At 36.6% G+C, this 14,567-nt stretch overlaps 1 long non-coding RNA gene across 2 annotated transcripts in view; it reads right to left on the bottom strand.

Annotated features, from left to right (window-relative positions):
* Positions 1-3,198, bottom strand: part of LOC138921653 (uncharacterized) — a 92,607-nt gene extending 89,409 nt beyond the window's left edge. For both annotated transcript variants that reach the window (XR_011434397.1, XR_011434396.1), the window contains exon 1: positions 3,061-3,198. This is a non-coding gene — a long non-coding RNA (uncharacterized lncRNA). The remainder of the gene's footprint in view (positions 1-3,060) is intronic.
* Positions 3,199-14,567: the final 11,369 nt, after the last annotated feature.

Genomic DNA, 14,567 nt, shown 5'->3' with positions numbered 1-14,567 from the left:
ATAAAGAGAAAATCCAAACAAACTACAGACAACAACTGTCAGAAATAAAAATTGGGATGGTGTGGAATAGTCCTAAAGAAAGCTTTTATAGCTATTTGATAAAGAAAACCTTCCTAACTCACTCATATCTGTGACACAGATGAGTAATGTGATTATTCCCAACTCCTGGCAATAAAAACTATACTACACTCCATGCGATCACATATAGCATTTATTTTCTTTCTCTGAGTGCATTAATAAACTCTTCTTTTTCATAGAAAAATGTTCAACTTCAGTCATTTTTCCAAGATTAATTCTTTCTGTGCCCTTAGCATTTATACCGTAAAGTACAGTGACTGTGACACAGAGCCAAGATGCATGGACATCTCAGCAGAGGTCAAAATTGCAAGCAGCATGAAGAGAAAAGTGGACAAAGCAGATGTGCTTTTCTCTTTTAAAGGGACCGAAGAGGTCGGAGTGGCATTCAGTAAAGCACACAGGGAGATAGAGACACAGCTCCCATTAATGTGATGAGATTCCTTTCCCTAATGTCACCCTTCATTGCGCAGTGGTCTTCTGATGCTGTTGTATGTATGCTGCAGTGTTGCACAAATAAAGCGAAGAGCATAGAAATAAAACACTGCAGCTGTCACCCTCCTGTCTTCTGAAAATGGCATTTTAACCTATCTTTATGACCTGAATTTAAGTGCTGAAAATGTCCTGAGGAAAAACTATGTCAAAACAAACAGCTATTCTTTTAAACTTTTAACCCTCTATATAAGAAGTATCATTGGAAAAAAATATATATGTATATGTATTTTATATACATATATATTTTAAGAAATTGAAATATATTTTTGGAGCAGGAAAGTAAGGCTGAAAGGAAATGGATTCCATCTTAAACTTTTTTAAATAAAAATAAATAAAAAATACGGATATTTTATGCATGGAAAAAATATTGGCAGACTTCAGCAAATGATAAAAACAAATGCTGGGGAGTGATGTCATCAAGATGGAGACATAGGTCATTCCTGACTTCGGTCCCCTTGACATAATAAAGGCCTTAGATGACAACATCACACAGCTAACACCAAACTCAATGGTGAAAGGTTGAAAGCTTTTCCTCTAGGATCAGGAATAAGACAAGGTTGCCCACTCTCACCACTCCTATTTTAGCACTGGAAGTCCTAGCCAGAGTAATTAGGCAAGAAAAAGAAATAAAAGGCATCCAAATCAGAAAGGAATAATCAAAACTGTCTTTGTTTGCAGATGATATGATCTTATATATAGAAAATCCTAAAGATTCTACCAAAAAATTTGCTAGAATTAATAAACAAATTTAGTAAAGTTTCAGGATACAATATCAACATACAAAAATCAGTTGTGTTTCTATGACTAATGACAAATTATCTGAAAAGGAAATAAAGAAAACAATCTCATTTACAATAGTATCCAAGTGTTAAATACTTAGCAATAAATTTAACCAAGGAGGTAAAAATAGAACTACCATATGATCCAGCAATTCAACTTCTGAGTATGTATTCAAAGGAAATGAAATCGGTATTTGAAGAGATAGCTACACCCCCATGTTAAGAACAGTGTTATTTACAATAGGCAAGGCATGGAAACAACCTAAATGTCCATCAACAGATGAATGGAAAAGAAGCTACACACATACACACACAATGGAATATTATTCACCACAGAACAAAGGAAATCTTGCCATTTGCAAAAACATGGATGAAACTTGAGGACATTATGCTAAGTGAAGTAAGTCAGATGGAGAAAGACAAACACTGAATTACCTCGCTTATCATGTGGAATCTAAAAAACCAAACTCGTAGAAACAGAGAGTAGACTGATGATTTCCCTGGGTCGGGGGCAGGGAATGGGGGAAATGGGTGAAGGTGGTCAAAATGCAAAAAGTTCCAGTTAAAAGATGAATAAATTCTGGGGATGTAATGTATAGCATAGTGCCTACAGTTAAGAATACTGGGGTATATTTGAAAGTTGCTGTGAGAGTAGATTTTAAAAGCTCTCACCAAAAAAATTAAAAAGCCATTAACCTGGGGCTGGCCCCATGGCCTGGTGATTGGGCTCAGTATGCTCTGCTTTGGTGGCCCGGGTTCAGTTTCCAGACGCAGACCTACACCACTCATGGGTGGTCCTGCTGTGTCGGCAACATAAGTACAAAATAGAGGAAGATGGGCACAGATGTTAGCTCAGGACGAATTTTCCTCAGCAAAAAAAAGTCCTTAACTATGTGAGGCAATGGAGACATTATCTAACATTAATGTGTCAATCATTTTGCAAAATATACATATATCAAATCATTACATTGAACACCTTAAACTTACACAGTTATATGTCGATTATATCTATATAGCTGGAAAAACCACAAATTCTGATGACAAAATTAACAGATATTGGTATTTTGACTCCCTCTGTATACATTTGCAATGTGTGAGTTTATTTAGCATATACTGCAAATAAATAGATTGTGTTCATTGTTTTTCAGCTTGTTTTGTTTTGTAAAAAGAGGTGAGGCAGAAGTGAGCAGTAAGGGTGTTATTCTAGCACTCCATTCATGAGGTAGTAAAGACCTAAACTGAGGCAGTATGAGGTGGAATGCAAGAAAATGCGTGCTTTAGGAAAAAATTTCAAGGATATAATAATTTCACCATTGTATCATTCTTTTAAAGAAATACAGTTTACTTTAGAAGCAAGCCTTAATCCATCTATCAACCTGTTTATTTAACACTTTCTGAACATCTACTTTTGTAACAGAAAATGTGCTTATTTTCAAATATATTATTGATAGTTCACACAAAAATCTCTACAATATATGTGTTATCATCCTCCATTTATGGGTGGGGAAATTAACATTCAGACAGCTAAACTATTTATGTTAGGTCAAATAAATAGAGATGCTAGGATAAATTAAATATAACTATACTGGCTTCCTAATTCTATATTCTTTCTGCTAAGTATACTGAGAAGAATGAAATTCAAAGCAATGAACTCAACATTTAGCACAGTTCAGTATTTGAAGGATTCCCTCAGCATTGGTTACACACTTACCATACCCTCTGTTTCATGAAACGATGGTCTTTCTTGAACTGAAATTATGTCCTTTCTTTTTTCCTAGAGCCTAACATGAAGTTTCTCAAAGCAATTCATTGCTGTTTTCTCTACATTATAATTCAGTTTGAAGAAAGCAGAGGTCAGCAAATATTTGGGGTGGAGAAAGATGTTGAGTAAGAGCCCAAACTCTTTCTGTTGATAGTGGAGTCGAAAGGTGGTGCTGGCAAAAAGAGTGTTCCAAAAGCATGGCTTACACTAGGCAAAGTACAATTACTAAAAAGATGGAAGACTGACTTTAGAATACACTAGGACTCGGCCACCTACACAGGTAAAGACTGGGTTGACAATCCAAACAAGGCTAGAAAATAAATGCACCTCGGTGAAAAAGAGCAAATATGATGATTCTAGAAGAAAAATAACAGTTTCAAATTAGCCTCAAAGGATTCATGAGCCTAGTAAGATGTGCCTCTGGGAGGTTTGGATATGGCACGTTGTGAGCTTTAAAAGTATTCTGAAATTCAAGCGCTAATCTGCTTTATTCTTCAATATTCCAAATTCAATGAAGCTACTGATTTTATATTTGATTTAATCAAAAAAGATTCAATTAGATGCAAGCATATATACTTTCAAATCAATGTATATGCTTCCACATTTTAGGATGGAATAAATACCTAGTCAAGGGAATATTTGCTTTGAATTTTTTTCCTAATAGTGATGATGAATTGCACCATGTCATCTACATTCTCAGACATATCACCTTTATAATCCGTAATGGGCAACTACAAGACAGCAAGGTTAGAAGTACAGGTCATGGCTGTGTATGAGGGTTTTTCTAACTGAGAAGGTAACTGGCCCATACAAGGATTAAAACCACCAACCCTGGCCTCATAATCACCACTCTGACCTCCAGAGCTAACTGACCCAGACCATAAAGACTACAGGAGATACTCACTGAGCTATTAGGTTGATAAATGGGAAGTATTTCAGTATACGGCATCTTGTGAAATATAATGTAATAATTGAAGTAGTCATCTGCCCCAATGGTAGCCGGGGTTAACTTACCCAGAAGCCAAGCACCGCCGAGCTGCATCATTGCCAGAGAGACACAAACTAAACACAGCTAATACATAACAACAATGCAACAAGACTGAAACAAAAGCAGGATTGCACGCAGAATTTCCAAACTAGCCTTCTACCTTTACCATCAAAAGTAAAAGAGGAAGAGAAAAATGCATTGGAATGCTCTCCTAGATTGTCCTTTTTATAAACTATCTAATTAATCGGTATAAATAAATATCTTTAAGGAGACAAAATGTTCCGTTAGAAGGAGAACATCAAATTTCTTTTATTTCTTAGTATTTATTAATAAGAAAATATAACACTTTGAATTGCGCAAAATCTATCACAGTACCTAAAAGACATCCAGAGTATTCTGACTTGAGTTTTAAAAAATAAAAAAGAGGTCCTGAGTAATACGTATATTGGCAGTTATACTTGAGCCGCAATGAAGACCTTTGGGATGGAATATTTGTTTGTTAAAAAGTGTGGAAACTTATCCACTTGAGAGGGAAATTAATAAAGAATGTCTTTTTTTAGCATTGCTAGGATTTGGTTTGGCTCTGTTGATCTTACACAAGTTAATCATTTCTTAATAGAGAGAGTATAGAATACAGGTGACTACCATCTAGTTAGTTGGAATCCTTGGTTGCATGACTAACTAGCTACATTTTCCAAAAGAGTATATAACGGAGAAAGAAAAATTAAAAAATGATTCTAATAATTTTGTAATGAATATTACCTAAATTACATGTATTAACCATACCTATACCTACATCTATATATATGTATGTGTGCTTTATATATACCGTTTTATATATTTTATGTACAGATATTGCCTCAAATAAATATATGTGTATATATTTAAGGCAATACAAAATACATAACAAGAGGTAAATAGATATGATTACATAGTCATAGATTATCAATGTTCTCCAGTGAAAAGTTAATATTTTCCTTCTCTCAGAAATTGATAGAAAACTAGAGAAAATAAATAGTAAAGGCATATATAATTTGAACAATACTATCAACTGTATTGACTTAATTGTTATTTATGGAACACTATATCCAACAACTGCAGAATACATATTCTTTTCAAATGCTCATGGTATTTTCACCAAGATGGATCATCCTTCGCCATAAAGTGTGTCTCAATAAATTTAACAGGTTTCTGTCATACAGACTATTTTCTTTCACTACAATGTAATTAATTGAAAAATCAATAAAAGTAAAAATATTTGGAAATTAAACTACATACTTCTAAATAATACATGAGTCAAAGAAGAAGTCATGAAAGATTACAGAAAATATTTCAAATAAAATTGAAATGAAAATACAACATATCACAAATGTGGGAAATAACTAAAGGAGCACTAACAGGGAAACATAGACCATTAAATGCATATATCTGAGAAGGATAAATGTCTAAATTCAATGATCTAAATTTCTACCTGAAGAAGTAAGAAAAGCACAGCAACCTTACGTAACAAGAAAGAAGAAACTAACCTAAGTAGAAAGAATAAAATACTGAAGATGAGAATAGAAATCAAAGACATAGGAAACAGAAAAAAGAGAGAAGAAAATACCAGAGGCAAAAGTTGGCTCTTTGGAAAGATCAACAAAATTGGTAATTCCAAACCAAACAAGATAAAAAGAGGTACCTAAAATGAAAATATTAGGAGTCAAAGATTTACTATATGCATCAAAAGAATAAAAAGAGATTATTATTAATAACTTTATGCAAACATATTCAAGAACATAGATAAAACAAATTATATGGAAAATGCAAATTACCAAAACAGACACAAAATCAAACAGAAAATTTGAATAGTGCTAAATCATTAAGCATTTAAATTTTCTACTAAAAATCTTAACTGTAAATTCCTGAGACCGGAAACTATATTTACTAATTTTGTACAGGACCCAGGAGTGGGATAGGCAGGCATTAACAAGTAATAAACTTTCCTGTTAAAACCATCCAATCAACTAACTGAAAGACAAAACAAGGCCTAACAAATTCAAAAATTTTACTGTAAAGAAAATCAAGACCAAATGGCTTCAGCGACTTCTTTCAAATACTTAAAAGATGAATTAAAACTATCTTACAAATCTTTTCAGAATATAAAGGAGGAGGAAACACTTTCTGACACATTTTATGATGCCAACATAACCTTAATTTCAAAACATGATAAAGACATTACAGGAAAAGAAAGTTACATATCAATAGCCCTTATGAAAGTAATTGCGAAAATGATTGACAAAATATTATCAGATTTAATCAAACCCTATATAAAAAGGATACAATATCTTGACAAAGTGAGGTTTATCCCAGAAATTCAGGGTTTAACACTTAGAACTCATTCTATATCATTCACCAATTAAGACAGTAAAGAAAAACTTAGTTTTTTTTTTTTCTTTTTCGAGGAAGATTAGCCCTGAGATAACTACTGCCAGTCCTCCTCTTTCTGCTGAGGAAGACTGGCCCTGAGCTAACATCCCTGCCCATCTTCCTCTACTTTATATGCGGGATGCCTACCACAGCATGGCGTGCCAAGCGGTGCCATGTCCGCACCCGGGATCGGAACCAGTGAATCCCGGGCCACTGAGAAGTGGAACTTGCGCACTTAACCGCTGCACCCGCCACCTGGCCGGCCCAAAAATGGTATTTTAATTACTATTAAAGGAAAAGGAAAAAGAATTTTTCGAATGTAGCTTGTTTTGGTCCATGCATAGCTTTCTAATCTCTGCTCTTGCTACTTTGATCCTTTCTCAGTTCCTTAAATGCGTGGACCTCCTCCCCACATCGTGATCCTTGCAGTTGCAATGACCCTAAAGAACTCTCACCAAAACATTTGCCTGATTTTCATGCGATTAACTCCCGTTCTTCCTCCGGGACTTGGGCTAAGTGTCTTTGCAAAGCCGTTGTGGATACCAGTTCCAGGCTGAGTGGCATTATCATTACTGTACATTTTGTGCTGTACACGTTATGAATTTCCCAGACAGTACTTATCACAACCGTGCACATATCAATAGTACATTTCTTTTTACTGCTTAGCAGTAGTCCATGGTATGGATGTCCCAAAGTTGCCTGTTGATGGAAGTTTAGGCCTCTTCAAGTTTTTGGCCATTATGAATATAATTCTATGAAAAGTTCTTTGAGTAGATTTACACTGTCATTTCTTTTTGCTAAATAGGTGTTCCCTATAAGATGAAAAAATTCCCTTCCTTCTGTGCTCAGAGTTTTTATCATAAATTGCTGTGTAATTTTGTCAAATGTTTTACCTGCATATAGTAAGATCACATTACGTCTTTTTCTTCTTTTAGTCCTGTAATAAGTTCAACTATATTGATTTAATTTTCTGTTTGTTCTGGGGTTTTCTTAAGACTATTATCTAGAGAAATTTTAGGCTTACAATAAAATTGAGAGGAAGGGACAGAGATTTCTCCTATACCCCTGTCCCCACACATGCACAACCTCCCCATTATCAATATGCCCCCCTGGAGTGGTACATTTGTTACAATTGACAAACCTGCATTGACATATCTCCATTGTCTTAATCCATTCAGGCTATTATAATGAAGTGACACAGACTGAGTAGCTGATGAACAACAGACATTTATTTCCCACAGTTCTGGAGGCTGGAAGTCCAAGTTCAGTGGGCCAGCGTGGTAGGGTGAGAGCCTTCTTCTGGGTCACAGGTCTTTCATTGTATCCTCACAAGGCATGATATCCGCTCTTACATTCCTAATATTTTTGATAGATTATATTTTCATTTTCAATCCAAATATTTTTTCAAATTTCCTTTCTAATTCCTTATTTGACCTCTGAGCTATTTAGAATTGAGCTGTAGAGTTTGCAATTATATATAGATTATCTAGATACATTTTTATTATTGATTTTTCATGTAGTTTCATTTAGGACTGAAAAATACTTTATATGATATTAAAAAATTCACGTGGTTGTTCCTGTAGGCCATGAGCAAACTTGGGAGATTTTTGTTTGGTTTTTTCTTGCTTATTAGTTCTTCTGTCAGCAGGGGAAAGGAATAATGCAATCCTGTCTCTTTATTGTGTCCTTTCAGCCCCTATATATCAGGTATTCCTTTGTATGACTATCTCATTAAAATAGTGGTCCTCAAAAGACAGGGAAGGAAGATGGAGAGAGGAGTGACACTGACTCTGGGAATATCTCCAGAGCTTTACCTAAAACGTGCACGGTTATGAATCCCTTGATTCCATGGTTCAGAGAGGGATGGAAGGACTTATCTTAAAAATATTCTCCAGGGGGCCAGCCTGGTGGTTCAGTGGTCAAGTGCATGCCTTTCACTCCGGCGGCCTGGGGTTCACCAATTCGGATCCTGGGTGTGGACCTGGCACCATGTAGCAAGCCATGCTGTCGTAGGTGTCCCACATATAAAGTAGAGGAAGATGGGCACAGATGTTAGCGCAGGGCCAGTCTTCCTCAGCAAAAAGAGGAGAATTGGCAGCAGATGTTAGCTCAGGGCTAATCATCCTCAAAAAAAAAAAATCAAAAAAATATATATTCTCCAGATGCTTTTTGAGACTACTGTCCTCAGACTTTCATGAACAGCTCTGTCAACTGAATTATCATATTAAGAAAATTTCTCTCTCTCCATCTCTCCTTCCAGTATGTCCCGCTCCTTCCCTTCCTTCCATGCTTTCATCAAGAATGGTCTATTGTGTAGGCCCCAGGTGCTATACTTAAAAAAAAGTCCTGAGAAGAGTATTGCCCTCAAGGGGTTTTCTATTTGAAGAGGACACACACACACACACACACAATCCACATGCCCAAAACTTCACAAAAGAGAATATAACTAAATGACAAGATAACTGGTACATAAGTTAATTGCTAACAAATTCATGTATTATAGGTTGTTTTTTAAGAAAAATTGTGGGTTAAGTATAACCATTGCTGGGTGAAACATAAATTTTTAATAGGCAAAATTTGGAATTAGGCATAGAATGTAGGAAAGGGCATGCCAAACAGAAAGAGTTGAATAAATAATAGATGCAAATATAATAATATGCATGACAGGTTGAGCAAATGGAAAAAAAAAAAAAAAAAAGAAACCTCTGCTTTACATAAAATAAAATAATGTAAAATCTGCAAATAAGTAAGGAATTGTACCAAAATATTATAGTATTCTTTTTCAGCAATGGAGATATTTAGATGATTTTCTTTTTCCTTTTCCACATTTGCTAAGTATTTTTCTAATGATCTGTATTTTTATTTTTTACTCTTTTATTTGTTCTTAATTACATACATACATTATAGATAAAGACAATCTCATCATTAGCAACTCACATGATATAGATGAAGTGAAATTGTTTCTGGAATCTAGATTTCTCAAGTCTGAGTTCACTCATTCAAGAAATCTTACCCTCCAGATTTTTTCTCCATTCATCTACTTTCAATTTTATATTCAAATAAAAACATAATTGATGTGATTTAAAAAAATACTGAATGAGGGGCTGGCCAGGTGGTGCAGTGGTTAGGTTCATGCACTCTGCTTTGGTGGCCCAGGGGTCACTGGTTTGGATCCTGGGTGCAGACCTACACACCACTCATCAAGCCATGCTGTGATAGGCATCTCACACATAAAATAGAGGAAGATGGGCACAGATCTTAGGTCACAGACAATCTTCCTAAGCAAAAAGAGGAGAATGGGTGGCAAATGTCAGCTCAGGGTTAATCTTCCACAAAAAACTAAAAAAATAAAATAAATGAGTTCCTACTAAACTTATTGCTCTAAAACTTGTTTTATGTTTTCTTAATATAATCTCTTAGAAATATTCCTATATATGTAGACATAAAATTACAAAGCAATTAAAATAACATATGCATTATTATACATATTTATTAGCTCTCATTTTATACACACACACACACACACATATATATATCCTATCATTTTCAAATGCTACATAATTTGGATCCTGCCCAGTGGAGCCCTGCAGTTTTTCACAGGTCCCACCTAACAGCCTAATAGCTGTGCCAAATCTGCTTCAGGTATTTCCTGAAGCACTTTTTGGCTGCCTTTTACCTTTAAGAAATTACTTATAATTTTAGGTTCGCTGATGGCACTTTATTGTTTCTTGTTTCTTTGGACTTAATCTTTCTAAAAATGCCCCTCCACACATATCTAGAGACTATATATGGGAGAGAGTTGTAGATTCATGGGCTCAGTCATCCCCTTCGTCAATCTATATATTACTTTCTATGGAAAAAATGAACTGCTTTCCACAATTTAAAAGTGTTACAACCTAGGTGTTATTTTTATAATCTATTTTTCCTCAAGCAGTAAATCCAGTCTAATACTGAACACACAAGGAATAAATTTCAATGTAAGAAATAAATAAAGGCCCTTTTTAAAAAAAGAATTCAATCAAATTACATTTCAGGGGAGAACAAGACAGGTACATGAGAGTTTGATATGAGGCATTTTTATTACTACGTAATTATGCTTTCCTATTGTCAAGCAATCTAATCTTGTCAGTTTCATAAAAGACAAATTAAACCAAAGGAAAAACAGATTAGCCACTCCCTCCTGTTTATTTATCTTGGAAGAATACTATTGCCCCAATTTTTTACCCAACTATTGTTCTCACTTCGTCCATCATTTATCTTGAATTTGTTTTTCTCTGCTTTAAATCAATATTCATCATAGGAAAATTTATGTGATCTTTCTCTCTTTACTTAATTATAATAGCTCCTTCTCTATGGTCTCCCTTAAACATGTTGTTTGTGCCTGATGAGAAAAGTTCGATTAGAAGTGTATTGAGAAGAGGGACGGAAGCTCTGGATTTATGTAATAGTGTGAATAATTGTTCAGTAGATATTTGCTACCTTCTCCCCCATCAATCAGTGAAAGCAGAGGTCTTCTGAACCATGTGATATGGTGCTTGGCCGTATCACCCGCTTTGGCCAATGGGATGTTAGAGGGACATGATGTGAGCAGAGACCCTAAGAGGCTGTGCAGTGTGGCTCTACTCTTGTGCTACAGTGATTTAAAATGGGAAAACACACTCCAGGGAGCTGATGCATCTTCAGCCCTGGCCCGATAGCAAACACCTGGATAGAACACCTGAGCCAGTTACAGCTGGAACCAAGTGTAGGAAACTGACAACCTGAAGTACGGCTAGCCAGTCAAGGACTTCCTCCATCAGCCAAATGCCACTTGTCTGCACATTTACAAACATGAGAAGAAGTGCATATATTTATAAGGGACTGAGTTTTGGAGATACTCTGTTATGTGAAAATTAATGCTTTTGGAGTAGCTCATAATTTGGGAATGTTGTGGAAGCAATGTGGATTCCTTACTTCCACCAGAAATAAAATTAAAAATGGTCCCGATGTTCAAGAATTATTAGGTACTGTGCTTTTACCTGACACTTTAGCTGTTATTCAAATCCCGGGGCATTCTAAACTTGACTCTCCGGAAGCTAAAGGAAATCACCTTGCTGGTACTTCTGCAAGGAATGCAACCCTTAAATGAAACAACAAGAGCCAAACCTCTGTCATGATCCAAAAGGATATTTCACCAAATTATAACTTAGAAGCAACAATTTGTTTCAGAAAAGGAAAAACAAGATTGAAATTTCAACAATTGTTGGTTTGATAAAAAGAGAAAGCTCTGCTTTGGACCAATTAACAACCCAGTCCTACTTGAGACTCTAAAATTCCCACTCCTAACCATGGTACATGCATTAAGCCATTGATCTACTGACAAAATGATAATATTCATGAATCAGTATTGGTGGGGACATATTAGCAAGGTCACAAAAAGTACTAACCTCACTTGTCCCACTTTTCTAAAATAAAACCCAAGGAGGCCTATTTTGTACTATCCCCGGGCATTTTAAACTACCTAATAGGCCAGTCAAGTTTTGACAAATGAATTTCTTACAACTTCCCCTGTCTCATGGATATAAATATGTTTTTAGTCATGGTCTGTATGTTTTTTCACAGGCTACTGCCTCTTCTGTGACTAAAGTCCTTTTGGGAAAGATTACCCCTACCCGGTGTACTCCTCTCACACGTCATTGTGACGGAAGAACTCATTTTACTGGTTAGGTACTTTGACAAGTCTGCACTGTTTGGCCAGTTAACAACACTGTGACTGAACTTACCACCCTCAATCCTCTGGTTTAGTTGAATGCACTAATGGCATTTTGAAGACTCAATTGGCAAAATCTGTAGAGAATCTACAACTATCTGAGTCAAAGGGTTGCAAGTGGTCCTTCTAAAACTCAGATCCATCCCCTTTGGAACTCATATACTCTCAAACTTGGAGATAGTCAAAGATGCCCAAACCAGTGGGCTGCTGCTTCTTTTGACCCACAGTAGATAAAAGGAGATCCACGCCAAGACTGCAAAGGCCTAATTGCTCCTATTAAAAACATCCATGTCTTGGTAGAGGAATCTTTCATAGTGCACTCCAGGGTAGAGGAATCTTTCATAGTGCACTCCAGACCATAAGCATCACACTTTGCAATCGGGAGATTTTTTCCATTGGAAAAGACATCTCCAGGAGGGGTCTCTTTAACCTCAATGGAAAGGGCCCCTCAGGTACTGTTAACTGCCCCTTGTGCCACAGAACTCTTAGATCTGCATGACACACCTAAAGAGAGCGCAAAACCCTACCTGGACCTGTGCATCATCTGGTGACTTAAAAGGAAAAATTTCCTGGAATTGAAGCAGATTACATCTGATGAAACATCTTTCCCAAGATGTCTGAGCCAGGCCTGTTGCAAGTTTGTCTGCCAAATCTTTGATGATGGCATAAAGTTTCGGATGATCTTCAATGCCATGGTCTCGATAACATTTGGACTTTAGGGGAAAACAAAAAGCAGGAGAGTTGTCCCTCCTACCTCTCCTTGTTAGTCAAATGTGACCCCAATAGGTTTCCACCCTGTGCACTTTCCCTCTGACATGGGACATGACACCCAGGAAAGTTCTTTGCTGGCATGAAGGGACAAAAAGCTGATGAAATCAGAAAAACCTGACTCTTGATCAGCGATGCATCCAGGGAAAGATGCCCATCAAAAGGGAGAAATGTGAAAGTTAACAAACAGAAACTTCATTACAAATGGATCCAGGGGGCCAGGAGGAGGAGCTCTCACACTCTACAATGATTGTAGAGCCCAACAGGAAGAAAAAAAGACTTCCTCTCCTTGCCCTGCAACAGCTCAGCCAGTGAGAGACCGTCGCCACAACTCAACCAGAGAAAAGCTGCTACAGCTCGAACCCCAGTTTCCTCCAATGGACTCTGCTCACAATAGCCCTCCTATATTCCTCTTCCCCACTGTAAATAAGTTTCTCCTCCCCTTGCTGCTTCGGACTTGAACATGGCTCACCATAATTGCAGACTCCAAGTTGCAATTCTTTGCTGATCCCAAATAAACCTATTTTTGCTGGAGAAATAACTGGCTGTCTATTTGTTGAAGGTCAACAGTAATGAGGTAGCACTGTGGCAGTTGCTGACTAATACCTTGGGAAATGCATCAGATGTGTTCAAAATGTAGAAAGCTTTATACAGTATAGGTCTATGGAGAGCAGCAGCCGTTCTCAGTCCTAGGTGAGAAACCCCACTCATGGTTTCATTCCTTCCCTTGTCTCCCACTTGTCAGATCTGAAGCAAACAAAGCAAGGGATGGAGGAAGAACATATGACTTGCTGTTTGGCTTTTCTCCCCCTGGAAACTGACAAAGCAAGGAAAACCTTCTGGATGGCAGGACAGGAGAAAGCCACCTTGAAGTCTTAGGCTGATAAGACAAGACACTCCTCACAGAATCTGAATGGCAACACTGCTCATAGAAGTGATCCAACATAAAGTAGGATCCACAAAAATTTAACACACCCAGGTTTTCTTATCAAGGAACAATGATATGCTGAAATTCACCACATCCTTCACCCAGCATAGACATCATGGTCATCTGTTTGCTTTTCCAGATCCGCTCCACACCTTCTCCCCTCAAAACCTCAAAGGAACCTGTCCATTGATGCCATTTCTAGATATTGATTGGACTGGACATAAGAGAACACCCCTTCTGAAGGAAGAGATAAGTTACTAACCTTACAGTGACCACCACAAAAGAAGACACACAGCCTTGGTGGACTTCTTCAACTTAATGTCATCATTACCATATAAATGGCTCTGAAGTTACTGTAATAAGGAAGTGTGTTAACATTGCCTAATTCTAGGTTTATTTTACCATTTTATAATGGAATCTTTTGTTTATAACACTGAAATCCTTTAAGCAAGTGTTAAAATCCTTTGAAACAGTGTTCTGAGGGAAACCTGTGTGGGAATCTACACTATAATTAAGACTATATCAGACTTATACACAGAATGCAATGCATCTTGTAGTTCTTTAAAAGGAAGTTTAAAAAATGGGTCTTATCTAAAATATTTTTCTAACATATA

This window comes from Equus caballus, chromosome 31, assembly GCF_041296265.1.
Source record: "Equus caballus isolate H_3958 breed thoroughbred chromosome 31, TB-T2T, whole genome shotgun sequence".
Lineage (NCBI taxonomy): Eukaryota > Metazoa > Chordata > Mammalia > Perissodactyla > Equidae > Equus > Equus caballus.
Note: the sequence above shows the minus strand (reverse complement) of the source record. Positions and strands in the feature narration are given on the sequence as shown.